General features: G+C 39.5%; 1 protein-coding gene across 1 annotated transcript in view; it reads left to right on the forward strand.

Annotated features, from left to right (window-relative positions):
• GABRB1 (gamma-aminobutyric acid type A receptor subunit beta1) overlaps positions 1-26,690 on the forward strand; it is a 412,251-nt gene that overhangs the window by 362,948 nt on the left and 22,613 nt on the right. The gene's annotated exons all lie outside the window — the stretch shown is intronic.

Below are 26,690 nucleotides of genomic sequence, written 5' to 3' on the forward strand. Positions count from 1 at the left end.
TCTCTGCTACCCCAGGTAAAGTTGTCTTCTTAACTAGGACCTTAGTCCTCCAGGTTGTAAGCCATGGTTAGGTATGGGCATCAGGAGAGTAGCTTGTTCTCCTGGAGTAGAGGCTCCAAGCCCAGTATCATACAACTACTACTACCCAGAAACCTGAAGCCCTTGTTTGTCAACACCTACAAATGTATCCCATGATAAGCATCACGATCACAGCTTGTGGGGTATATGTTGCCTAAAAATGAGTTAATGTATAAATATCCTGTAATGGAAGGTGTCACGGGCTGCCACGCTCCCTTTCTCCAGTCTCCTGGCTCTGACCTAATTGGTATTATCTACTCCCCAGCACCCATGGGCTCAGGCCTGATACTCCAAGCCTGTTGTTCTTCAACCAGAGCACTTTTGCCTCCCCCTACAGGGACATGTGACAATGTCTGGAGACATTTGTGGCTGTCATAACAGGAGAGGAGAGGTACTACTGGCCGGTGATGCTGCTACACATCCTACCATATACAGGACAGACCCCTATGACAGAGACATATCAAACACAAAATGTAATGGCATCAATACTGAGAAACCTTGCTCTAGGACAATTCTGATTCTTCCCTCAAACCTTACAGGGACTCGGGCCCATCCTCCCAGCACCATAGATTCTTGTAGTCAGCAATGTGCTTTTTATCCACACTGCGGCCTGCTTTTCTCACCATATGTTGCTTCAGACCTTTAGTCTAGGTTCTTATAAAAGCTAATAATCTCAGTAGTCTGTAACAACTAACATTGTTTAAGTTGGTCTTTTTTAATGAAATAAAATTTTCATTAAAATCTTTTAAGGAATGTTAAAATTTGTCCTCAATGCTAACAAAGAAGGAATAATAGACAGTTAGGTTGAGGAGTAGAGCACAGGTCTGGGGACCAGGTTCTTGATCTTGTTCTGCTGCTAACCAGCTATGTGGTCATGAGCAAATCACAGTCCTTCTGAGTTTCAGTTTTCCCTTTTGGTAAGATGAAGAGTTAGACTCATTTAAGACATTAAATTATTCTTGCAGTGTCTAGTCCCCAGTTGCAATAATTACCTCTTCACTTCTCTATTTACACACACACATCCTCTTTTCTACAAAAGAGGTTAATTTCCTCAGCTAAGTTTACATTCCCTGGAATTAAACCAGCAGCAGTTTGGCCAAGCTAACAGGCAAATCTATCCATATCCTCATCTAATTCTTTTTTCTAATTTCAAATTTACCATTCCTCAACTTAATTGTGTGAGCTTGGCCAAGTCTTAATTTCTCTGGGCTTTAGCTTCTGCTTGGCAAAGTGAGAGAGTTAATTTCCAAATCCCCTTCTAGTTCTAATATACTTTCCCTACCCAGAACATCTTCTGGATTAACCTTGCACCTTCTTAAGCATGTGTGATGATTAGTCTCATGAAAATATAGTAACACAAGTGAAGATATCAGCATTCTATAAAATAGTAATAGGAAAAAAATGCTTATTTTTCATAACTTTAAGAATAATGACTGACCATAAAACAGGCAAAAAGAGGTGGTTATTTTGTGACTTTATCTTTGCAGTCTTTGTTTTCCTTTTTTACTATATTTTACAGCCCACAGTAAAGAAACAGCAAAAAATCAAATTTAAATATAGACATATCATAGCGATGCTTCTCTTCAATTTCCTAAGTAACTGACCCGAACCTGATTTCCTGTATCATAAAAAAGACACACATATAATTTTATGTTTGTCCTCAAGCTACACAACAACAGTTGTTTCAAATCTGGTAAGCAAATCTTTCGACATGCTAGTAATTTACCTTTAATTTAAGGATACATCACCAGGGGCTTCAGGTGATGCTCGGAATTATGATAAAGTAAAGGTTAAATTGGCTAAAATTAAGGCTAATGATGAAAGAAACTTCACAATATTTGTGACTTCTGGGTTTCTGGGATGTTTCTGGCCACAGCTGGTGATGGGCAGGTGTGTTCGGTGCTCCAAGGTGGGTAAACATCTAGGATATTAGAAACAGACAGCAGTGCTCAGCGGCTTGTCTTCTGGCTTGTCTTGGTCCCACTTACAGTGGAAGCAAGTAGTTACCACTAAATTCTGGGCCTTGACTTCCCAAGGACACTGTCAAGCTGCTTATAAGTGGGTCATAATCAGTGGACGGGAACAAGTTCTGAGACATTCCCCTAAGGAACAGACAAAACTTTCTTCCACATTCCACTGATTCCATTAAATTCACTTTGTAAAGCAATCCAGGGTATCACTTTAACAGTCTGCTTAGGTGACTGGTTAGTTGAACAGTCAGAACTTGTTGGATACAACAGAGAAGTTCTATTTTTCCCCCAGTCCTGGCCCCCTATGTGCTGATGAAGCTCTCTTTCATAGCATCTCAAGCCAGATTCATAACTTTCTGACCACTTTCATTTATTTACCAAAAAACTCAGTCCTGTTTAAAATTCCAGTCTCTTCCCACCCATCCCCCTTTTGAACCCTGTAGCTCAAGGAATTGCAGGAAGGAAAGGGATGAGGTCTACACTGTGACCCTGCCTTCCTCTCTGGGACTAGATAATGGGGGGAGGAAAGTACATAAAGGAAGAAAATAATTGTTGCTTAATGGCTGAGTGATTGTAGTCCTGTGCAAGACATCAGCACTTCTCCAGCTAACCCTATCTGACCAAACATGCTCTCTGTATGGCAGGCATCCAAGGACTATGTCTATCTTTGGGTACATGAGTGAGCTCTGGGGAGGTGTAGGGGTTCTGCATTATACAGCACCACCTCCCCCCCATACACACACATACATGCAAGCACACACAACACACACACACACACACACACACACACACACACCCTGACCCTGGGAATCACCAAACTTCTTTCTGCTGGGTCCACTGCCCTGCAGGCAGCCCTCATAGATGGACCACTTGAGCCACTGGAAGCCTAACATTGCCAAATAGTGGAAGGCAGGCTCCTCCTCTGCTGACCCTCTTTCTTTCTACCAGGGTAGCAATCTCATAGCCTTTTCCCTGCAGGCACAGGGGCATATTAGGGAGTCTGCACCTAAGGAAAAAATCACTACAGGGAAATGAAGTTCAGGGTGTCCCTGTCTTGCAGGTATTCCCAACCTTTGAATGGTTTTCCCTTTTCTCCCCTTAAAGAAGTGAAGAGAAAGGCTTAACGTTCTCTATTAGCTGGCAACTCACACTCTGACAATGTTCTCAATCTTTCCTTTCCTCCTTTACTTCCTTTCCCTTCATGCCCTCTTTTCTCTGTTCTTCCTTCTCTCCTTTTTCTTTGGCTGGTGTGGGAATGGTGATTGAAATTACAATGTCTGCCGCCTCCCAGGATACCCAAGAAGGGACATGTAGTTCCACCTGTTTGTGATTATCTTCGGAATGTAAGGTACTTTGTGCCTCTTTGGCTGCAGTTTCAGAATCTATTCACCAACTTGGGGACAAAGGGAAAGCCTCACTTGCATGAGTTTCATTCTCACATCGCCAAGCCATTTGGCACATCACAGACTCCGTGACTGAGCATTACATCTGTCTACATATAAAGATGACAGTCTTAAGGGCTATACCTGGGTCAAGATCCAACTCCGCCTCTTAACATGTCCTGTGGTCTTAAGGCAGATTGCTCAATTAAGATTCAAGTTCCTCATCTCTAGAATTAAGGACAATACCAAACTTGTGGAGCCTTGAGCTGTGACTTGTAAAAGTGCTCAAAAGATACATTAGTTACTATTTTCACCAGATTCACAAGCAGCATTGTGGCAACAATGTGCAAGACACTGGTTAAGTAAGGTTTGGTGTCTGACATCAAGGAGTTCACAAACTAATACAGAGACTGACACATAAAGACATAATTACAGTGAAATGTGGCAAGTGTAAAGAAAGATACACTCAAAGTGCTTATGGGGACAGACTGAACTAGGGAGGCTGTGAAACAAGATGTATAGGAATATCTCTTTTTTTTTTCCTCCTGTTGCGGAGCACAGGCTCCGGATGTGCAGGCTCAGTGGCCATGGCTCATGGGCCCAGCCGCTCCGCGGCATGTGGGATCTTCCCAGACCGGGGCACGAACCTGTGTCCCCTGCATCGCCAGGCGGACTCTCAACCACTGCGCCACCAGGGAAGCCCGGAATCTCTCTCTTTTAATTGCCTTCTATTCTTTCTGTTGGCAAGAGAGGGATTCCTGCCCTACGGTATTGGGGGTAGCTGAACATGTGACACCTGACAGTGGACAGAAGACATCAACAGCAGTTTATCAGTCACATAGGGGAGGACACCATATACCATGCAAGACCACATGAGGGCTGTACTCAGGACAGAGTGAAACATCAGGGGCTGTGGGAGACAGGCTTTGTAGTATTAAGAGGGAGAGATGGGTCTCCGCAGAGTGGGGTGGATATGACTGGCTTGTTTGAACAACTCCACAGGAGGGCAGGGAACCAAAACCCATTACTCAGGGAAATGCAGGGCCTGTGCCTGGTACCCATAATGAGGAGGGTTATTTGTCTAGGGGATCTTATCCACAGGAGCAGGTCAAAGCCCCCTCTGATTTCATGAGATGTCAAGGCAGCACATAATACTGAGCCTTAATGTTAGGTTTTACATGACAGCCTCCTGCAGCAAACATCCTCTGAACTCAGTCTGAGAGACTGACCATAAGCTATATGAGTGACTGGCATGGGCCCATAACATTGCAGTTGAAGTAAATAGCACTACCAAATGCAAATTTCTTCCATGGACAGTGTTTGCAAGATCTCTACACATTTAATGTTGCTGAAGCATACATGGTGTAGCAGAAGGTGGTAGGAAAAGAAGCTCAAGGGACAGACAGAGGGTGATCATAAAGAGCCTTGGGGCCAGGGGAAGAGCTTAGATAATATTCTGATGTTCTGATGCTAGAAGGTATTCTTCTAAAATGACTAGGGGTCCAAAAATTGGGGGAAAGGCTTATTTAAAACAAATTATACTAATGTCTTTACCTCACGATATTTTGATATGCTACTGCAGTGCATTTGTAAACCTGTAAGATGATGTGCATTACCACACAATCTTCTTGAATGCAGGGACATTAGTCTTTTAGGAATATTTTTTCCAGAACACCAATTACCTTTGTTCCAGGGAACAGTTTTTAAATTACTGTTATAGGTAATGAGGGATCATTAAAAGACTCAAGCTGGGAGTGACATTGTCTTATTTGTATTTTAAATTAAACATGCTAGTAGATGTGCAGAAGATGAATCTGAAAAGATAAAAATGTGACTATTTAGTGAATCCAGCTAGAAGACTGTGGAAGCAATCCAAGAAAGCAATCATGAATAGAAGTAAGATAATAGAGACAGGAAAAGGGCAAATTTGAAAGAAGTTTTGATGTATCAGATGAGGTAAATGTATCAGTGGGAAAGCTAGATCATGCTGCAGTCAGAAACAGACACCAAAATCTCAATGACTTAACACAGCGAAGTTTTCTACCCTGTTTACACTAAGTGTCTACCATCAATTGATGTGGAGGAGGGATTCTGCTCCACAGAATTACTCAGGGATCCAACAGATGGAGAGTCTATAATCTTGTAGCAACACCATCTCAGAGAGAGTGTTTCTTGTGTCGTTACAGAAAAGGAAAGAACATTCAGACATTGTCTTTGGCGTGAAGTAATACCTGTCACTTTTTTGAGGTTGTTACAACCCCCTGACTAGAATTAGTCACATGGCCCTGACTAATTGCAGTGGGTCTGGGAAATGTGATTTTCCATGTTTCCAGGAATAGGAGGAAAACCAAATATTGGTAGTATCATTCACAGTAAGTGAGGGAAAAAGAACGAATCAAGGATGGCTCCCACAAGTGACTAGGTGAATGATAGTGCCATGAGCTGGGAGTGTGAGTGTACCAGAAGAGGAACAAAATGTTTGGGAGATGAGACGATGAACATTTTGAGTTTTATGTGAGGAATTTTCATCTGAGGATGACAGGCAGATTGTTGGAAATGTGAAGTCTAAATCTCAAAGGAGAATTATATCCTGGAAATAAGATTGGAATCATCATCAATAGTTAAAACCGGCCTTCCCTGGTGGCGCAGTGGTTGAGAGTCCGCTTGCCGATGCAGGGGACGCGGGTTCGTGCCCCGGTCCGGGAAGATCCCACATGCCGCGGAGCGGCTGGGCCCGTGAGCCATGGCCACTGAGCCTGCGTGTCCGGAGCCTGTGCTCCGCAATGGGAGAGGCCACAACAGTGAGAGGCCAGCATACCAAAAAAAAAAAAAAAAAAGTTAAAACCAAGAGTGGAAATATTATCCAAGAACTGTAGGATGCTAAGGAACATCATAGTTTTTGATTTGAGAGAAAACCCCAAGAAGAGGAAGGGAAACTGTCAGAGAAAGGCAAGAAGAGAACCCAGAAATGTCATTTCAAAAAAGTGACAGAAGGTGAGGTTCTGAGAGAAAGTAATCGGCAACAACAAATACAACTAAGAGATCAGGTAAGATAGAGGGTAAAAAGGGCCTGGTTGATTTGGAAGTTAAGAAGCCATTGATTCCACATGTAAATGAGATCAAGTGATACTTGTCTTTCTGTGTCACTATTTCATTTAACATAATGTCCTCCAGTTTCATCTGTGTGGTCACAAATGGCAGGATTTCCTTCTTTTATAAGGCTGAACAATATTTGTGTGTGTGTGTGTGTGTGTATACATATGTGTGTGTAGGTAGGTAGATAGATGATAGATATGCAATGAACATGGTAGTGCAGATATCTCTTTGAGATACTGACTTCATTTTCTTTGGATAATACCTGAAAGTGAAATTGCTGGATCATAAGGTGTTTTCTTTTTTTAATTTTTTGAAGAAACTCCATAATATTTTCCATAAAATCTGTACCAATTTACATTCCCACAAACAGTGCACAAGAGTTCTTTTTTTCCCCCACATCCTCACCAAAACGTTTCTTTTATCTTTTTGATAACAGCCATTCTAACAGGTATGAGACGATATGTCCTTGTGGTTTTGATTTGCGAATCCCTGATGATTAATGATGTTGAACACCTTTTCATGTACCTATTAGCCATTTCTATGTCTTCTTTGAGAAAATGTGTATTTAGGTCTGTTACCCATTTTTTAATTAGGTTGTTTGGCTTTTTGCTATTGAGTTGTATGAATTCCTTGTATATCTTGGATATCCAGATATATGGTTTGCAAATATTTTCTCCCATCCCGTAGGTTGCCTTTTCATTCTTTTGTAGTCTTTGCTGTGCATTTGAAATATTTCCTAGTCTTGCCAGTTTAAAATCATACCAGGAATATATTTTTCTTCTTTGTTGATTTGCCAAAAGACAAAAAAGAAGCTATTGCAGAAAGTTCATGAAAAGGAGGAGGGAGACACCAGCTAGGCTGACATGATTTGAGCAGTGAGAGGGCAGTGAGGAAATGAAAGAGGCAAAGAAAGTGAAGTTGTATTTCCAACCTTCTTCCTCAAACCCCATGAATCATTCATTTATTCAACTAATATTTAGTAAAGTCGTATGAACAAAACACATGAGCTTTCCACACACTTGAGATGCTCTAGTGGATGAGTGTTACATTCCCTCCTCCCTGTATCTGTAACATTTTGTACATTCATTTATTTTAGCGCTTTTAACATCATATCGTATTTATTTCTCCTAGCTCTCTTAAAACGATTAACTCATTTGGGATAAAGGCAGGGTAAACATTTTATTGATCTGTTTACACCAAATGCTCATCACAATGCCTGGTGTAGTAGGCACGAAATAAAAACTTTTCTTTTTAATTAAATTATTCATTCCTCACAGCTCTGTGAGATAGTTATGATTAGCCTCATTTCACAGAGAAAGTAGCTGAGATTCAGCATGGCTACACCTCGGCAAAGGTCATAAGTGGCAAGTGGCGGAGCTGAGACCAGAATCCAGGTTTTGGATTCCATGTCTGTTTCTTTCCATCACACCAGAACTGCTTTGACATCTTTTCCTTCTGGGGTGATGTATTCAAAATGACTTATGCATAACTTTTCAAATACTTCATTCTATTCAAGATTACAGATTAACAGCACAATCTGAGATATGAATAGGGTAATGGATCAAAACCAGTCCAGAGACTCCCACAATTTTAACTAAGCTGGGCCAGTGCATACTGTACTATATTAAGCATATGAAATTCCTGTTCCGGGTCCACAAAAGGTCAAATATCAACACTTTCATAAGGCTCAACCTAGTAGGGTATAACTAATTATTTCTACAGTATGAAACAAAAAGTATGAACAAATTGTATAAATTAACAAGTATGAAATTAGGCAGTGTGGTGAGGAAGAAAGATTTTAGAAATGCTGCCCTAACCAGGTTTGTGACCGTGTTCCTTAAACTGTCTAAACCTCAGTGTCCTAATGATTATAATGGAGCTAATAATTTCTTCTTAAATTGCTCGTGTAAGGATTGAGTGTAGTGGTCATGTATGTAAAACGTCTAGCTCTAGACCTGACCCATAAAAGGCACCAAATCAATGGCAGCAATAATATGATCACAAGAGGACATGGATTCTTTTGATATAGGGTGTTTATTTAATCACTAGTATTTATTTCCAGGTTTTATTCTGAAGAAGAATTTCTAACTTGCCCTATATATTCTTAACATAATAACGTCTCTGAAATTTCTTGTGATAACACGTATTGCTTGCCTCAGAATTAAAAGGTCTGCTGCATGGAACATCTAACCAGGTATCAACAAACAGTTGCCTGCTAATACTTTTTTTAGTAAAAGGTCATCTTCAACAGGGAAGAGATAGCCAAGCAGTGGGGTTTTACGGATTAATATTTATATGGAATTTCTCAAAGAATCCTCAGGAGCATTGCCTGCTCTAAGCTCTAGAAAAGTAAGCTAGCCAAAATCTTCCTTTTGAATGAAAATTAATAACCAGAGTGGCTGCTTCAAAGCAATCTAGATCAGTGGGCACCATTATTTTCAGTTTCATGGTCCTTTGCTCAGCAGCATCTGGATTAAACCAAAATACGGCTGAAAAATCTGAAAATGTAGCATAAAAAGACTATGATAAAGGATTCTTCTAGTACAATTTTATTTTAAAATCCATGTTTTTGTAACATGAACTTCTGGAAATTGAGCAATCATCTAATGGAGATTCTTTGGGGAGAAAATGTAACCCAATCTACTCTTTTTAAAATTTTTTATTGGGGTATAGTTGATTCACAATGTTGTGTTAGTTTCAGGTGTACAGCAAAGTGATTCTGTTATACATATACATAAAGCCACTCTTTTTTAGATTATTTTCCCATATAAGCCATTACAGAGTATGGAGTAGAGTTCCCTGTGCTATACAGTAGGTAGGTCCTTATTATATGTCAACCCCAATCTTCTAATTTATCCCTCTCCCCCCTTTACCCCTTGGTAACCATAAGTTTATTTTCTACATCTGTCACTCTATTTCTGTTTTATAGATAAGTTCATTTGTACCTTTTTTTAGATTCCACATATAAACAATATCATATGATATTTGTCTTTCTCTGTCTGACTTACTTCACTCAGTATGACAATCTTTAGGTCCATCCATGTTTCTGCAAATGGCATTATTTTGTTCTTTTTATGGCTGAGTAATAATATTCCATTGTATATATGTACCACATCTTTTTAATCCATTCCTCTGCTGATGGACATTTAGCTTGCTTCCATGACCTGGCTATTGTAAATAGAGCTGCAATGAACATTGGGGTGCATGTGTCTTTTTGAATTATGGTTTTCTCAGGGTATATGCCCAGTAGTGGGATTGCTGGGTCATATGGTAGTTCTATTTTTCGTTTTATAAGGAAACTCCACACTGTTCTCCATAGTGGCTTTACCATTTTAGAAAATGGAACCGTCCTACCCTGTTGGTGGGACTGTAAACTGGTATAATCCAATCTACTCTTAAAACCCCAGCTATATTGTTTTATGAGAATCTAACTGTACATCTTTTTGCTCAAGTTCTAATATGGCCTTTAGATATTGTATGGAGAGTGGGAGCGAGACACTAGACTTCGTAATCTCTGTACATTTTTTTTCCCGTAGATACAGCTGAAATAGGTAAAAATTTCAGTCTACAAACCAAAGTGTGTCAATTTAATTTTAAAGTGTGTGACTCAATCTAGTAATTTCCACATACTCTCTCAAATTCAGCACTTCCTCAGACACTTCCAGTGTAGCTGCAGTGACACCAGGACTGTTTCTTTCTTCCTGCTCTTCCCCCCAGCATTGACGGTGAGGTCGGAGGGCACCAGAGCAAATGCCAGGGGAGCAGAGGGCATGTGCCTTGGTCTATTTGCACTGTCTCCCTTTTGTGCCACTCCTCCCCCTGGGGATGAGTCTAAGCTCTGGAGATGCTTATGGATACATCACCTCAGGGGGTCAGGGAGGGGTCATTCTACTTTCATGCTCAATCTTTTGGTTCCTGGGCCAGCCTCTGACTTCAGAGATAACTGGTCCTGTCTGGGTCACAGCACAAGTGAAATCAGATCTCACTCCAGTGGCAGCTGGACATTCTGTGGGTGCTGACCCAGGTCCCACCGAGCTCTTGTAGCACCAGCAATATGCCCAAGACTTAACTGAATCTTAGAGCCCTGGTGGGAACAGTCCATGCTGTATCCCTCCAAGGAAGTAACCCTGAGATGTCTTACTGGACCACAAGTTCTCTGTCAGTGCACATCTGCCACCAGCAACCCTCCGAAATCCTCCCTCACTATTAAGAACCCACAAGAAACAACAGATGGAGTTGTCTCTAGCATTCTTCAGCTTTAACAGAACATACTGTTCTCCTAAATAGTGGAATGAAAAACCTCCTTCCTACAATGCTTGATTGCCTTTGGCATAAGGTGCAGGCTCCACTCCTATCCAGAACTTTAAAGAGGCTGTCTAGCATCATACCCCAACCCTAAAACGCAGCTTGAAGGGGCAGAGGCAGACAGGGCTTCCCCAGTTCACGTCTGACTCTTCTTTCCTCTCTTCTTCTCTTTCCCCCTCTTCTTTTCCTTGAAGTGTCTTTAGTGTATGTAGTTGGGGGAGTTCAGGGTGAAAAGAATTCTTCAGAAAGTTCGCATATGTAGGCATCCTTCTGACTTTCAGCCTAGTTTATTTTAAACCAAAGAGCCAAGAATTTGCCATGCTTGTTAGTCAGGTTCCCCAAGGGTCTCTTTTCCCTCTATCCAGTCCCCAGTAGTGTGTGACCACGATCGTACTGTCTTGGCCAGGGGTGGGCATGAGGTCCTTGGATTATAAGTAAAGAAATTCTATTTGCTACTTGAGGACAGAACAACTCTATATCTTGCTTTCCCAAAACATCTATCTGCTTAGAATGAGATCTGGGTAACACTGCAAACCACTTGTCACATCGCCAATACAAATAATCTTAATATGACCCATTTTACCAACCACAGCACCATCTAGCTAAGGACCAGAGTTTCTCAACATCAGGTTCGGCTGGATAATTCATGTGGAGCACTGGGCTGGTTATTGCAGGACATTTAGCATCATCCCTGGCCTCTATTCACTAGATCGAGTAGCATCCATCCCCAGGTTGTGATAACCAACAATGCCTTCAGATGTTGCCAAAGAGCCCCTGGGCGGGGGAATCACCCTCAGCTGAGAACAGTGTTATAGACTCATCCTGAAGTAACAGGTGATGCTTGTGTAATGATTCTAAGTATTTTGATGATGATTGCTTCTAACAGCAGTCCCCAACCTTTCCGGCACCCGGGACCAGTTTCGTGGAAGACAATTTTTCCACGGATGGGGGTGGGGGGATGGAGGGGGATGGCTCAGGTGGTAATGCCAGTGATGGGGGGCGGCAGATGAAGCTCCGCTCACTTGCCCTCCGCTCACCTCCTGCTGTGCGGCCCGGTTCCTACCAGGCCACGGACCGGTAGTGGTCCACGGCCCCAGGATTGGGAACCCCTGTTCTAAGAAGCACTCTGTAGCTGTTAACTTTGCAAAAACAACCTTTTTTTAATCTTCCCTGTGAGTCAGGTACCGCAGATCATTGGCCCCATTTCCACAGAGAGAAACTTGGAAGCATTCGCTTTCCCAATCAGATCACGGAAATCTGTACTTTTATTTCCCCCCTCTGAAAAGTGAAAATGATACTCACTGTTTCTCTTCCCTGGCTTGAGATCGGGCAATAACATTACAACAATGCCTTTTCCTAACTGCTGCTCCCAAACTTCTACACCAGGCAGCTTCAATGATAATTTTATATTTGCCTGTCTTCCTATTTCATGGGCATCAGAAATAAAGCCCTCAACATAAATAAAATGGCAGCAAGCCACATGTTTCATCAGTGTAACTGCCAAGTTACGCGGAGTGAAAAATCAATTCCAGCAAAACCAGTAATAATCGGATAGGGTTTTTTTTCCCTCATGCCCAGACACAATGCAATTTTTTAAAACAGATATTAATGTGCCCAAAAAGCCTACCACAGTAACCTCTGTGACACCAATCTAGCACTTGGGAATGAGTGCAGATAAGCTGTAGATACAAACAACTGTAAACAGTCAGCTCTTCAACATTCTATTCACATGATTCCAAAAGCCAAGAAATTATACAAGAACATATAATAGTTTGTGAGCCACAAAAGCACATGGCCTCCTAGTTGCTAAGGCTATCCAACGTGATCCTAAAGGGAATCCAAAAGAACATGTAATATTTGAAGATGGCTGAGAATTGCCAGAGAAAAGCTATCTTGTTGGAAAATAAAATCCGCCTTTTTTAGATACTATAGATTGGTACTGTATTATTATCATAGGTTGTGTGCGACACATTTGTGAAAACCCAGGGCAGGGACTACATACTTTGCATCCACAAATGGGGAAGGCATCAGGTTTAGAAACTGAATAGAGTGGGTCTCAATTAATGGCATCTGAATGTGATTGATAAGGTTTATGAGACTAAAATACATAGATTACAGCTAAAAGAAATCAGGAACTAGGCAACTTAGTTAATAAAATAAAAATTGAAAATAAACTGACCTGCTGGAAGGCTAATTTTTAATTTAATGCATTTTATTGCTACCAGCTGCATAATAATAATAAGGATGTGAAGAATAGGTCCACTTGCTGCACATAGATATTTGTTAATTCATATGCATAGCTAAACTAGCATAGACTGTCCTTTTTTTTAAAATAAATGAAGCCTATTTTATTACTTCAAGTGTTAATGATAAAAAAATTTCAGCACAGCTGTTGCATTTAAAAAAGTAAAAACTACCTACTATGTTTCTAGCTTGGTAAACAGATGAACCTGATGTCTTTGAATGACATAACAATTGAGCATTGTACAGTACATCTTATGAAGACCCGTAAATTAAAGAACTACTGGTTTAAAGTTAGTGATTATGAAACAAATATGTATTCATAGTTTCAGCTTCTTTTTTCTTCCTCGGCCATCAGGTGCTCCATCCATTTTACGTTTCTGGGTTTAAGGTTTTGGTCCTCTTTTCTTTTTCTCTGCCTTCTTTTCTTCTAGTTCCATGTTTTCTCTTTCAATCAAGGAAATTAAAGTGTTACACCTCCTCTGGAGCTCCATTAGCATAGACTGTCCTTTTGAAGATGTTAGTGAAAAGATTACAACTTAAGCATTAAATATACCAAAACAGGTCATTTGTTTTAATCATTTTAGTAACAATTAGAGTTGCATGTATTTAAATATAAACAGACATTTCTAGCTAAAAATATGAATTTGTGACTAGGTATATTAATCAGAATTGTACTAGTGTTATTTAACATAAATGAATTTTAAAATAGAACCTTGTGAGAATCAGTGATCCAAAGCTAAAATAGGAAAAATGTAAAACTCCTGCAACTGAAAGGAATAAAATTTTCACAGTTATCCTGTCTCTCCCTATGAATCTGGAAGGTCTTGAGTGCCCTCTACAGGTCATTCAAATAATCTTCACACATTTGATACAATATTTAGGCGTTTTGTAGAACATAATAATTTACTGGGGTTTTATTTTTAAAAGCATTACAAGTTCACCACATAAAATTTTTAAAATAAAGAAAAACCCATGATCCTAACATCTAGAGATAACCACTATTAACTATTTTCATACGTATCCTTTGTGATATATACACATACACATACATTTTTCTTATGTTTGTTTTCTCTTAACCTCATGCTGTAAATATTTTACCATAACTGGTTTGGTTGAGTTGAGTTATTTTAAGTTTTTAACGAGTTCTCCAAAAATGTATTTTATTAACAAATCACCATTTCTTATCATCAGAATTTCTCAGTGAAAAGTGACCCTCTAAAAAAAAAAGAAGAATTAAAACAAAGCAAAACTCAGTAACCACTCAGGGGTGGATTCACAAGCAAACAGGATGCACATAATTCTTCAAAATAAAGATACCACGAATATATTCTGAATAATTTTCCATATTTATGATGCAATGTGGTCATAAAAATTAAATTAGGTAAGTGGGGTTATCATCTAAGCTGTTAATCTAGAGTTTCAGACCAACAATAACATTGACAGAACAGAAAGGTTCACATAATATTGCATTTGAATTAGCTGGATAATCACCTTCGTTTGTACTTTACTTGTTCCTGGTCTTATTTTTCCTTGAAGGTCACTCACACTTTAGAAGATAAAGGCACAAGTGGCATATTAGGTGCTTGTCATAATCAGAGGCAACTCCCTTCTCTAGACTAGGCCTGATTTTGTTTTTTTATTCAAAATAAACAATCTTAAACCACACCTATATTAACACACTGGTTTAGATTCTCTGCTTATGCAGTTAATTCATTTTTCATATGTTCAAGTCAATATGGTCATTCCAATGCTTGGAGAAAACAGGCATAATGGATTTTTCCCCCAACCAAACAACTGTTTCAAAGTGGAGAGGGGTTTTGATGTTCCTTTTTATCAGAGCAGACATTATGGGTAGAGATGACATCCAATCCGAGTAACTCCAAGACCTCATTTGAGCTGAGTTGAACAGGCAAGGCCTTCTCTGTTCCATACAGTAATATTAAACAAAAGACTGTCTCAATTTTGGAACAGAGATTTCTCACAGATCTTTGTAAGAAGTACATGGTTTTTGTTGTTGTCATTGTTGCCATACTGTAAAATTTATCTTTTGAGAAAGTTGTGCCCAGATTTGGCATAACTTAGGAGCAAGCATTAATAGTCACAATTTATTTCCATCTTTCACCCCAATTATTTTTTTAAGTAGGGAGGTCCAAAAAATTGGGATGTTCATTAAATGTATAAGGGTCTCAAGACTATAAAAGAAAATTTGACCAGAGATTTCCCAGAAAAATCTACTTCGCAATTAATACAAATTAGAAAGAGATGGATAAGGATTTTTTCTAAGACACAAAATATTCTCTCCTTTGACTATTAAGACCAAAAATATGTAGATAGCTAGTAGCTGTTTGTTTTGAGAAACTTTCATTGATAAAAAAAATATAACAAACACTTAATAGTAAGATTTTAGCATTTCCAGGTGTGATTGTCTTTTACTTCACCACTGATTTGGGGCATACAGCAGCCCTGATTCTAATTTTTAACCAATAATTTGCCTAAAACATATGCACCCACACAAATTAATGCCATGTAGCTCAATTAGCACATATTAAAGGAAGCTGGGCATTGTGAAGGGAAGGTGATTATCATAAGCCTACACATCATCAGTATACCTAATGATTATTGGTATTGACAGAATGGAATACACCATTCCACATTCCAGAAGGTAAGAAAGATAAATTCAAAGACACTTAGGCTGATGAGACTTGATTCAGTCTGGGAAATATTCTAGTCCTGGATCCCAAAGAAGAGGGCTCAGTAATCTATGGAAGCAGCTCGATTTCTCCAAACACAAGTCAAAATAGACCTTACTTCCTTATTTGATAGGATTGTAAAATCACTGAATCAGGAAAATGTGATAAATACAGAGATACAGACTCAAAGCTAAAACTATTAGGCAAATATTAAATGAATAAATGATGGGGGGCTTCCCTGGTGGCACAGTGGGTTAAGAAACCACCTGCCAATGCAGGGGACACGGGTTTGAGCCCTGGTCTCGGAAGATCCCACATGCCGTGAAGCAGCTAAGCCCGTGAGCCACAACAAAGAGTCGTCCCTGCTCACCACAACTAGAGAAAGCCTGCACGCAGCAACGAAGACACAACACAGCCCAAAATAAAATTAATTAATTAATTAATTAATTAAAAAATAATGAATAAATGATGGTGCCACCCAGCAAAGCACTGATTAAAGACTTTTATTATCAACCTGGAGTATTGCCAAGAGATTGTAACAGGGCTCTATCTTTGTCTCTGCCATCCCACATTTGTCTCAGTCAAGGGAATAATGATAAACAGCATGTTTATCAAACCTGAAGAGAACATGAAACCAAGAGGGTGAGCAAATAAAGATCAAGAAAAACCTCAACAGCAAGTCAAATTGAATTAGATAAAATTTAATGGGGACTATATTAGATCCTATGTTTGAGTCCAAGGAAGAAAAAGTAATGTGACTGTCAAAAAGCTAATTTGAACTTGTGATGCTTTAATAGAAGACCAGTGACTAGAATAAGAAAATTCTTGCTCTTCACTAGCTAGCTACGCCAAGAATATCATGAGTTGGACAGGCATGGTGGAAAGCATATAAGAACCTCATCAGCATGGGGCCAGAAAAATGGTAGAGGAGGCCAGACAGGGTCAGACAGAGGCTCAGCCTCAGAGAGGGCACCTGAACAACCCAAGGGGGTAGCTACTGCATGCAGTACAACCTGGAAGATAATTTCATCGTGAGAAATTCCAGGTGGTAGCCTATTTAGAAATCAGGACAAGCCACAATTAGGGTCAGAAGATCTGACGATGACAGCAGAATTCCCATCAGTCATAAATTTAAGAGGAGCTGTATATATTCCAAATAAAGAATTCATGGAAAGAGATCTTAAGCAGTGCACTAGAGCCCAGTTGGTATCTGGGCTCCAGCAAAGCCATTTTGCCAACAAGCACTATAGGCAAAATGTCTACATACTACGAGTTTATCAAGGGTCTTAAATTATTGGCTCCAAAATGCATAAAGAAAACTGCAATATTAAAACTAATATAGGGCTTCCCTGGTGGCGCAGTGGTTGAGAGTCTGCCTGCCGATGCAGAGGACACGGGTTCGTGCCCCGGTCCGCGAAGATCCCACGTGCCGCGGAGCGGCTGGGCCTGTGAGCCATGGCCACTGAGCCTACGCGTCCGGAGCCTGTGCTCTGCAACGGGAGAGGCCACAACAGTGAGAGGCCCAGGTACAGCAAAAAAAAAAAAAAAAAAAACCACTAATATAACATTATGCTAACAAGTCAGCTGCAATCCAGTGCTTTTACAGTGACATGTAAATTAGGCTTAACATGGGATGTGAATGCATTTTAATGTATTTAATATAATGTGGGAAGGTGTCTCCAAAAACAAAAGTACCTGGGATCTAAAAGTCTTTAAATGGGGATGATCTAGCATAGACAAGGATTAATGGACTATGTGGTATTAAGCAGTCAGATGTGAAACAGCAGGACTCTTGGAAAGTCACTCTGGAAATTTACATATTGGCCAAACATAGGGGGTGAGTCTACACAATAGGAAAATTTTCCAGATAACTCAAAAGGAGGGAGAAGAGCCGAGGTAGACATGGCCACCTCTCAGCCTGGGGCTTCCATGCTTCAAAGGGCATATCAGCAAACTGGAAACTACTAAGAGGAGAAAAGCTTCATAGGTTGAGTACATCCTGTGAAAGACCAAAGCCTGAAGAAGGAAACACTGAAAGGGATCGTGAGAGGTGTCCTCAAAAATGGGAAGTACTGTCATGTAGAAAAGGTACTGGGTTTATTTTATATTAGCACAAGGGGTAGACGAGGATCAGATGGTGAATGATCTCCAAGAAGGTGAATTTTTACTTATTATAAGGACGTATTTTCTAATGATTACCCAGAAAAGTAATTAACTATTGAGTTGACTAAGAAAATAGCAAGAGGGCCATCCCTAGGGACAGGATGACCACTCAAACGGTGGGTCGTCGGGTAGGAGTCAATTATTAAGTGGTTTGTTGCACAGATTTGTACCTAGTTTCTTTTTTTTTTTTTTTTTTTTTGGTTTAGTTTTTTTTTAATTGGAGTATAGTTGCTTTACAATGTTGTGTTAGTTTCTGCTGTTGTACCTACAGTTTCTTAATAATTGTGAGAATGCTTTAAAAATCTGGCTTCCATGGTTGGTTTACTGCTTCTTAGGATACCAAGGAGATACAGAGATGGGTGAGAAAGGAATCCCAAGTAGCCTTTAGAATAAATGTTATAGCAGATTTGGAGCCACGAGAAGGATTAGACCCAACTGGCTTTCTTATCTGCTTCTGAGATGCACCATTACAAATATCTAATAACCTTGAAACAGGAAGGATCTACACAACTCCTCGAGTAGAGATATTGATAAATTCCTAATATTTCTGCCCCCACGTGGAAGGAGCAGGAGGAAGTGGAGAGTGGAAGACTACTAAATTTATTTCAGTAGGTCAGCTGAAATGTTGATCATGAGTGTGACTTCAGTTAGGTGCTAGTAATGACTGATGTACAACAGGAAGGGAAGATACTGGCTCTTATAGCTGGACTGGCCACTCTCCACTCAGCATTTCCTGTTTACCAACAGCTAAAAGAGACAGGGAAATCTTCTCTCCTCCAACTTTTGAACACAAGTCCTAGATTTCTCTAGGACTGGACCAACTTGGGTCACATGCCTATTTCCAAGCAATTAATTTGGGCAGGGGGCCTGCTATGACCTAATTGTTTTAGACCTGGGTTATTGCCTAAACCCTTAGCCAGTCACCATAGCAAAGGGGATGGTGTTTTAACAGTTGGCTTAAGCCAATCAAGCCCCACACTGTGAAACTTGAGTTGAGGCATGGCCATTCCACAAAGGGAAATACATTTACTCATGTCCACTCGTGGATTAAAAGCTTAAATCTCTCCATTCTCTAAAACATATTTCAGTACAATTTTAGACCATCCTCCCAGCTCTATTAAGCACAACAGGGAGAAATTTTTATTTCCAGGTTAGAAAAATGCATCGAAAATAGAGTGTTTCAAATAGCAAAGAGAAACACTAACATCCAGATGCTTGTATATTTGTACTAGCTCCATGCATCTTTAACCAGTGACATAAACTTCATTTTATCTGTACCTTCTGCCCCACTAAGAAGTCCCCAGGGGCTGAAAGGAAATTTTGAGAGCTTCTGTGTAGTTATTGTTGCTAGGAAACAATATCCTTGGTATCCAAGGGTTTGGGCTTTGAGACACTGTATGAAGTCACCGGTTCATAAAGGAAACCTTTGGTAAATAGGTCGCTTGGGTGCAAGAAAATTGATGTTTTCTCTCTGTGGCAAAATGTTCTTGTGTAATCTTTGAATAATAGTTTATTTCTAGGCTCTCCCCTTTGGATCCAGCTGCTATTATTGCTCCCATGAGAACTCACACTTCCACCTGAAATGGAGTGAGCATTCTTTTTTCCCCCAAATCATCTGTAATTATCTCAGTACCTTGAACAGTAAGACTAAAGTGTTTTAGTTGAACAAAGTGCCAGTGAGCTTGGGAATACAAACCCAGACCACTGACTGTATACATCATTGAATCCTATTAAGATTTACATTGATTGATAGCCATACTCCAGCTCTGTCTTTGTGCATGGCATTGAAGGGTTCTGCTGTCCTGCAAAAGCAGAAGACAGTGAGAAGTTTGGGCTCACCCACCGTCTTCTCCCCTCTCAATCCCAAACGGCGAACCATCTCTGGTCCTTCAACTCTAGATACTGCTCACATAGTTCTCCCCTAGAATCCTACAATTTGAAGATCAGACTGAGGTTGTAATTTATCACCTAGTTACTCAGTAAGCCTAAAATTAATAAGCAGCTTTTTCCATTTCCTTGGTGCCCAGACCCATCTGTAAGGCCCTTGTGAGCAGAAGCTTTTTTGGGGGTGGGGGTATGCAGGCATCTCACTGTTGTGGCCTCTCCCATTGCGGAGCACAGGCTCCGGATGCGCAGGCTCAGCGGCCATGGCTCACGGGCCCAGCCGCTCCGTGGCATGTGGGATTTTCCCGGACCGGGGCACAAACCCGCTTCCCCTGCATCGGCAAGCGGACTCTCAGCCACTGTGCCACCAGGGAAACCCTGAGCAGAAGCATTTTAAGCAAGGAATAAATCAAGAATGCTACCAAGTAAGTTATATATCAGGCTACCTATCTGAGACAATAACCATAGACCCCTAAGCAGCAAACAACATTCACAAAGTCATTTATTCATAAATATGTATTGGATACATGACTGTGGACAGAATCTGTTCTAGGCATCAGGAAATTTTTTAAAGAATAAAAGAAGGTCTTTGCTTTCAAAAAGGTGTATAATATAATGAGAGATGAAGGAGACAAAAGGCAGAGACAAACACAAAGCTATGTAAACAGATGAAATGTTTGCATGATAAGATACACTATGTGACTGACAGGAGCTCATTGGAAAGCAGAAACCACTCAAGTTTTTTCAGATAGGGAATTTAATAGAGAGACTTGGTTACAAAGGTTGGACAAGCTGGAAAAGCAAAAGAGAGAAGGAGAAAGGGGTGTTAAAGGAGGAAAAGCCAGAAACAAGTGCCCATGAGCCTGAATTTGTTGAATCCTATGAGAAATGCTGTTCTGGTTGTTTGCAGAGTTTCCAGAAGAGGGGCCGTGAGAGTCTGGAATCACCCCACTGCCCTGGCAGCAATCACCAGCAACAGTGCCACACTGCCAGAGACAGAATCAAGAGCCTCGCCTCCCCCTTCTACCTTCTAATCTTCAGCCTATCCTTCCTAGGAGCAGCATCTAACAGGAAGCCAGAGAGACAGGGAGAGGGAGCCCAGTCCCAGCGATACAGAGCAGAGTATAGAAAGCAGGAGAGGCACAGAAACAGCAAATGAATGACCAGAACAAGCCAACAGAGGTTTTCCTGGAAAGCTCTGGTAATTCCAAATCTGGAGCAAATAATTCTTCCCCAGAAGAGAAAGAGAATGTATCAATCCAGATTCTGCTGCATATAACAGAAGTCCATTTGGCTAGCTTAAGCAGAAAGACTTTCAATAGAAGGAAGGGGTGCTTACAAAATTAAGAGACAGAAGTAGTAGGCTCTAGGCTGGGCAACTAGAAATGACTCCCAATATCACAGTGCAGACCGGCCCTCCAAGGGGACTGATGGCTTCACCACAATTGGGAAGTTGGTAGTCAGGCAGCTCCTGCCATGTGTTGACTCCAGGGCCACAGAAAGCTAAAACCAGGATTCCTGGTTCCAGAGCCATCTATACTGTATGAGCTGCACCAACAAAAGGAGTACCTCAAATATCACCTTTGACATCACTTAAATTCATTTAATAAGGCTACCTAAATCTTATCCACTACCTTGTTGCAAAGCTTTCCTGAAGATTAAAACACATGCTAAAGAAAGCCAATCCATACAGAAGGATTTAGAAAGGAATTTTGTGGTGAAATATGTAACATTCTACACGAAATATGCAAGCTCCAAGAGGGCCGGAGCCACATCAGTTTTATTCACCACTGTAGCCACGGTAACTTTCCACTCCCTGGCACATAGTCAGCACTCAATGAATACCTACTCATTGAATGAGTAAGACACACACATAGGTTAGTGCCTGGTTGTCAAGTTAAGGTTAGTAGCACAAAGCCAGGAGTCTTATTTTTCAGAGCTGTCTTAGATTTTCCAATCTGTTTATTTTAACTTTAGAATCACTTTGTCTAGTTCCCAAAATGAAAAGCTCATTGGTATTACTAGGCAATCACATTAAGTTGTAAACAAATTTAATGATGTTGAATCTTCCTATTCAAAACATAGTATGTCTTTTTATTTGTTCAAGGCTTCTTTTGTGCTATTCAAGTGTTTCAAATGTTGCTTCATATATCTTGCCTGTTTCTAAGTTTATTACTAGATATTTCTTGTCTCTATTTTAAAAAGGGTCTTTTCTTCCATTATAAATTTTTGTTTTTATATATGAAAGCTACCCATTTCTGTGTAGTAATTTTGTACCCCATAATCATACTAATTCTATTGTTTGTAAAAGTCTCTCAGTTAATTCTTTGGGACTTACTGGATATACAGTTGTATAATTAACAAATCTTAATAGTTTAACCAGCAGTTTTCCAACTTTATAGTTCAGTTTTCTTTCTTTTACCTAATGGCTAGTATTTCCAGAACAATGTTAAAATAATAGCAATGGTAGTGGACACTCTTATTTTGTTCTTAACTTTCATGGGAATATTCTAGTGTTTCCACAATAAGCGTGATTCTGGCTTTGAGCGTGAAATAGATATGTCTTACCATGTTACAGAAATATCCATCTATGCATATTTATTGAGTGATGTTTGTTTTGTTAAAAAACAAACAGACTGGCTATTAAATTTTGTCAGATACCTTTTTAGCACCTGTGTATATAATCATACGCTTTTTTCTTCTTAGATCTGTTAATATAATGAAGTATGTTACTAGATTTTCTAATATTGAATCATTTGTACTCCTAGAAAAAACCCCACTAGTTATGCATTGTTATTTAATGTACTGATGGATCTTGTTTTGCTAATATGTTCTCCTTAGTTTATGAAAACAATTTGGAAGTTTTCATTTTTACCTTATACTTTGGAACTGTTTAAGTAGAAATAGAATTATCAGTCTTAAGTGTTTGAGTCTGGTGTTTATTTGTTTGTAGGGGGTAACATCAAGCTATTTTGATCTTCTGTCTCTCCTGATTTGGGCTTTAGCAAATGCTTTTCTTATGAGAAAATTATCCATTTTATTCAAATTTTCAAATTTGTTTGCATAGGTTTGAGCAAAGTAGTCTTATAATTCTTTACAACACCCCTGTTTCCAACGAGCTTTCCCTTATAATGTCTCAGTTATCCATCCTGATTCATTTGTTTGATTGGAGTCTTCTGTAGAATAATTTCCTCAAACAGGTCCCTGGGGGATATATTCTTCTCTGGAATTCTTCTCTGGAAAGAAGTGGTATTTTGGTGGGGAATGGACTCTTGAGTCTCTGAGTTGCTGTCCTTTTGCCTTTACTTTAGAAGTTCTGAATTGTTATTCTATAATCCTTTCCTTTCAGAAATCTGAGAGTTTTTCCTGTGAAAATACCTTGTACTTTGTGTCTGGAAGATTGTAACATTATTCTTTCACCCTTGGAGTTCAGGAGTGATATCAGGGTTACATAATATAATGAGCCCTTCAATATGCAAAACAGTTTATTAAATTCAGGGCAATTTGTATTTTCTTTTTGTGTATTATGGCTCCTCTTCTGTCAAGAATGCCCACTATTCATATGTTGGCTCTCCTAGATGAGTCTTTCAAAGCACTTATGCTTTCCAAATCTCTATAGTTTTATTCAAACTGTCTTCCAATCCACTAATCTGGCCTCATCAGTGGCCATCTTCTTTTCAATTTATCTAACACTCTTTTCTAATTAAAAACTATGGGTTTTAGTACAAGGAAGTAAGGAAGTTTTTGTGCTCTAATCAGATATCCTTACATATTCCCAAATTTTGAATAAAGATGGGAAATGAAAAGTTCAAACTATCATCTGCTTCCTCCACCAGTTCTTCTCACGAGGAGCCATCTATTCTGGATCTTATGCTTGTTTTCCTTCTGTAGGATGACTGGATTTTCTTATAAATATCGTTGTGTTTCTCTTGCATATTCCTTGGGATTTGGACCCAGGTGCCAGAGCACCGTAAATGGAAACAGTGTTCTAGCTAGATGAAAAGCATGGTGGGCTCCGGGCAAGCTGTCATTCCCCTACTGATACACCAGGAGGTAGTCTCTCTCTCTCTCTTCCTCTCTCTCCCCACTTTTTAGACTCTCCTACATCTGATTAAAGGACTGTGAAAACAGCAGTTCCTCCAAATAGTCACACAAGTGGCAGCAGCCTTCATTTAATAGTCCCCCCAAATCCCTGCACCCAGCTTTCTTCCTTAATCTCACTGTTCTAACCCCATCCAAGTACCCCATGCCAGTAGTTCCCCAGTTCTCTCCTGTCCCTGAGGGGAAAAACATCCCATGACATCATTGTCTACTAGATCCAGACAGAGGTGAGACCTCGCCTTCCCCAGATCCCACTTCATGCTGGGCTTAGAAGTTCATAGTTGAATCGGAAGTGGAAGGAAGAGCATCAGGGTTCAGTTTAAGCTGTCGTGTTGCCACTAGCCATTTCCCCTCAGAGAGGAGTTTCATATTCTAGAACACTTAAATGGGCTCCAGGGAAAGCCATGATTCTCTGAAATTACTATCAAATTGTATTTATTTACCTATCTATACATATGTATTATATGTATGTTTTTCTGTAGAGTTTTTTCAGAAGTTTTTTTAAGAATATTTTTTAAAGCACTTTTATGTTCACAGCAAAATTAAGGGGAAGGTAGTATATATACTATATGGGAAGAGATTTCCCATATACTCCCCGCCGCCACACATGCATAGCCTCGCCTGTTATCAACATCCTCCATCAAAGTGGTGCATTTGTTACAATTGATGAAATGATGTGGACACATCATTATCACCCAGAGTCCATAATTTACTTCCGGATTCACTCTTAGTGTTGTCCATTCTATGGGTTTAGACAAATGCATAATGACATTTGTCTCCCACTATAGTAACATACGGAGTATTTTCATTGCTCTCTAAAGATCTGTGCTCTGTACATTCATCCCTCCCCACCCCCAACCCCTGGCAACCACTGATCTTACCATCTCCATAGTTTTGCCTTTTCCAGAATGTCACATAGTTGGAATCATGCAGTACGTGGCCTTCTCAGATTGACTTCTTTCACTTAATAATATGCATTTAAGTTTCTTCCATGTTTTTTTGTGGCTTGATAGCTCATTTCCTTTTAACACTGAGAAATATACCAGTACCTATGTGTACGACAGTATCAAAGGACCAAAGGACATCTTGGTTGCTCCCAAGTTTTGGCAATTATGAATAAAGCTACTGTAAACATCTGTGTACAGTATTTTGTGTAGACACAAGTCTTCGATTACTTTGGCTAAAAACCAAGGAGCAAGATTGCTAGGTCATATGGTTAGAGTGTGTTTAGTTTTGTAAGAAACTACCAAAATCTCTTCCAAAGTGGCTGTTCCATTTTGCATTTCCACCAGCAATGAATGAGAGTTCTTGCTGCTCCACATCCTCTCCAGCATTTGGTGATGTCAGGGTTCCAGATTTTGATGATTCTAATAGGTATATTATATATAGAGAGAGTAGCATCCAATTATTGTTTTAATTTGCGTTTCACTAACAGCATGTCATGTGGAGCATCTTTTCATATGCTTATTTGTGATCTGTATATCTCCTTTGGTGAGATGTCTGTTAAGGTCTTTGGCCCATTTTTAATCAGGTTTTTTTGTTTTCTTACTGTCAAGATTTAAGATCTCCTTGTATATTTTGGATAACAGTCCTTTATCAGATGTGTCTTTTGTATATATTTTCACCCAGTCTGTGGCTTGTCTTCTCATTCTCTTGAGTTCAGAACGTTTTATCAGATTCTCAAAGAGATGTTAAGAATCACAGTCTTACAGAGCCATACCTAAATTTGGTGGAAATCCGCAACATGCCAATTAGTTCCATGTAGATTGCTCTAAGTCCAGTGGGTATCGAGGGTCTCACAGCCTCTCGGACACCGAAGATTATATCTAAAAGTAAATATCTTCCATTTCTATGCTCTACTTGGGTCATTGTAAAATAGGTTACTGAATATGAAAGATTACCCTTTGAAGAAAGGTCAAGTTCTTGAACTAGAAGAAGATGGTTTTAAGAGAAATAAAATAAAACAAATTGAAACATATTATAGTAAATAATAACCTGTATAGAGTGGCAAAAGTAACAAATACAAGACAGTTGTGAGTGCAATGAGTTCAGTGATAAGAATTCAAAAAAGAGCTTTTTGAAGAGAAGCTAGAAGTGTTTAAAGCAATAAAGTGAAGATAATTTTATTTCCCCTCAAAATAAAAAGGAAGAAGGCCTTAAATTTTCTTACATTCTTTCAGTGATATGTTGATAGTGATTCTTTGGCACTTGGCATTCAACTTCTAAATTTTAAATATATTACTCTTTATTTCTTGAGAAAATGTTTCTGGTTTAATCAAAAGTTAGTAGGCAAAATATCTACTACATTATATGGTTACTTTTGAAGCATAAGCCCTAGTAATTCTCATGGAAAAGGATTTGATGCTTTTTTATTTGAGGTCAATAAAAATAGAAAATAACCTTAGAAAGATCTTTTTTTGTCTCTAGCAGATAGAAAGATACAAATATAAAGCCTTCTATATGTTTGAAATGATTTTTAGATTTTTAAATATATCAATACATTTTTTATGCAAGCTACTCTGATATACGACCATAACCCAAGAAGACCCATGGCAATTGAGAGCAGACCTGGAAGGGGGAATAGATTTCAAGAGAGATCCTTCTACCACAATCTATAATCCTCTACACATTCGCCTTAAATTATTTACACCTCACTACCATAAGTATTAAGATACAAAAATATGATCAAAAATTCACATATTTCCTATAATATTCACCTATACATTAGCTATAATCAAAGGCTATAAAGAGAAACTTACCTAATTTTCTCTGATGAA

Source organism: Kogia breviceps, chromosome 6, assembly GCF_026419965.1.
Source record: "Kogia breviceps isolate mKogBre1 chromosome 6, mKogBre1 haplotype 1, whole genome shotgun sequence".
NCBI lineage: Eukaryota > Metazoa > Chordata > Mammalia > Artiodactyla > Physeteridae > Kogia > Kogia breviceps.